The following is a 2,637-nucleotide window of genomic DNA, read 5'->3' as shown; positions in this document are numbered from 1 at the left end:
GTTGGCGGGATTGGAGGCCTACTGTTTGTTACAGGGCTAAAATCGTCAGGGGAAGAGCTGACGAAACAATGCTGGTTTGGATGCAGGGGGTAGTGTTGGAATCGGCAGCGCGGACAAAATCGGCAAAGTCGACAAAAAAGACTGTTGGTCTGGACATCGGGGCAGCGGCAGCCATGCCGACAGGGGGGGAAATCGGCAGCACAGATTTGTGCAGCTGCAGGTTCGTCGGGGAAATCGGCAGCGCAGATTTTTCGATGAACATGGGCTGGAAGATGGACTGTCCAGGCCAGGCAGGGAAATTCGTCAAGGGGACACGCTGACGAAACAGCGCTGGTTCAGGCACGGCGGGCAGTGTTGGAATCGGCAGCGCCGACGAAATCGGCAAAGTCGGCAGAATCGGCAGCGGGTGCTGGCGATGAGTCTGGACGATTTATAGTCCAGGGCTTGATGGAAAAGACTGTTGGTCCAGACAATGGGGCAGTGGCAGCGCGGATTTGTGCAGCTGCAGGTTCGTCGGGGAAAATCGGCAGCGCAGATTTTTCGACGAACAGGGGCTGGGCGCTGGACTGGCCGGGCCAGGCAGGAAAATTCGTCAGGGGGGCACGCTGACGAAAACAGGGGCTGCGGAGTGGAAAATCGGCAGCGCAGATTTTTCGACGAACAGGGGCTGGACCGGCCGGGCCAGGCAGGAAAATTCGTCAGGGGGGCACGCTGACGAAAAGAGGGGCTGCCGCGTGGAAAATCGGCAGCGCAGATTTTTCGACGAACAGGGGCTGGACGCTGGACTGGGCCAGGCAGGAAAATTCGTCAGGGGGCACGCTGACGAAAAGAGGGGCTGCCGCGTGGAAAATCGGCAGCGCAGATTTTTCGACGAACATTCGTCAGGGGGGCACGCTGACGAAAAGAGGGGCTGCCGCGTGGAAAATCGGCAGCGCAGATTTTTCGACGAACATTCGTCAGGGGGGCACGCTGAGGAAAACAGGGGCTGCCGCGTGGAAAATCGGCAGCGCAGATTTTTCGACGAACAGGGGCTGGATGCTGGACCGGCCGGGCCAGGCAGGAAAATTCGTCAGGGGGGCACGCTGACGAAAAGAGGGGCTGCCGCGTGGAAAATCGGCAGCGCAGATTTTTCGACGAACAGGGGCTGGACTGGCCGGGCCAGGCAGGAAAATTCGTCAGGGGGGCACGCTGACGAAAAGAGGGGCTGCCGCGTGGAAAATCGGCAGCGCAGATTTTTCGACGAACAGGGGCTGGACGCTGGACTGGGCCAGGCAGGAAAATTCGTCAGGGGGGCACGCTGACGAAAACAGGGGCTGCCGCGTGGAATGGCAGCCTACACGCAGATGCGAATTCGGCAGCGCACGATGGCTTGAGCAGGTCATGGGTTCGACTTGGCGCGATCTGAAACCTGGACGAGGGACTGTCGACGCTGGACGAGCCAGCGCGGTGGCCTGTCGTGCCCCGTTCAGGGGGGGCCTGCCGCGGAGACAGCCCTCGCGGGCTCGACAGCGCAGGCCAGCGTCCCCGACGTCGCTGGCCGCGGCAGGCGAGCTGCCGGGGTTCCCGCATTCCTACAAGAAAACGTCGTGCTTTCCACATGAAACCAATCCAGTAAAATCAGCCATATTTTTATGAGGCTGCCCACTGAATTTGGGGTCATTCCGGGCCGGTTCCTAGTTTTGCGGATTTACTCGATTTCTAATGGTAGGAAAATTAAAACAAATACTTCCCGACCTCGAAAAATTCTGGGAAAATTAATGAAGGTGGATTGGATTTTTGCCAACCTCTGTGCAAAATTTCAGCTCAAAATACCAAGAAATGAATTTTTTAGAGGGGGGGTGACAGCTGGGACCTAGTAGTGTCTCCCCCTGCCAGAGCTGCAATGACACTTATTGCTCTTTAGGGAGCCACCAGGCCGGCGCCCCTCAAAGACCACACGCGCGCGCGCGCCCGCCCGCGCTGGGCGCTGGGGCGCTGGGGCCTGAGGGCCTGGGGCCCTTGGGGGCCCTTGGGCGCTTGGGCGCGCGCGCGCGGCCCCCGCAGCCATGCCGCGCTGCGCGACGCGCGGACAGCCCCTGCTGGCTTGCTCTCTCGCCCGCGGGGGGGCTGCCTTCGGGCCCTGGCCCCCCGCGTTCTGGCCTGCCCCCCGCGTGGGAGAGGCTAGGCGCTGCAGGGGCCAGCCCGACGTCGCTGGCCGCGGCAGGCGACAGCCCGACATCGCTGGCCGCGGCAGGGGCCAGCCCGACGTCGCTGGCCGCGGCAGGCGACAGCCCCTGCTGGCTTGCTCTCTCGCCCGCGGGGGGGCTGCCTTCGGGCCCTGGCCCCCCGCGTTCTGGCCTGCCCCCCGCGTGGGAGAGGCTAGGCGCTGCAGGGGCCAGCCCGACGTCGCTGGCCGCGGCAGGCGACAGCCCCTGCTGGCTTGCTCTCTCGCCCGCGGGGGGGCTGCCTTCGGGCCCTGGCCCCCCGCGCTCTGGCCTGCCCCCCGCGTGGGAGAGGCTAGGCGCTGCAGGGGCCAGCCCGACGTCGCTGGCCGCGGCAGGCGAGCCGCCGGGGTTCCCGCATTCCTACAACAAAACGTCGTGCTTTCCACATGAAATCAATCCAGTAAAATCAGCCATATTTTTATGAGGCTGCCCA

The sequence above is a fragment of the Populus nigra genome, chromosome 2 (assembly GCF_951802175.1).
Source record: "Populus nigra chromosome 2, ddPopNigr1.1, whole genome shotgun sequence".
Taxonomy (NCBI): domain Eukaryota; kingdom Viridiplantae; phylum Streptophyta; class Magnoliopsida; order Malpighiales; family Salicaceae; genus Populus; species Populus nigra.
This window is presented reverse-complemented; position numbering follows the sequence as displayed.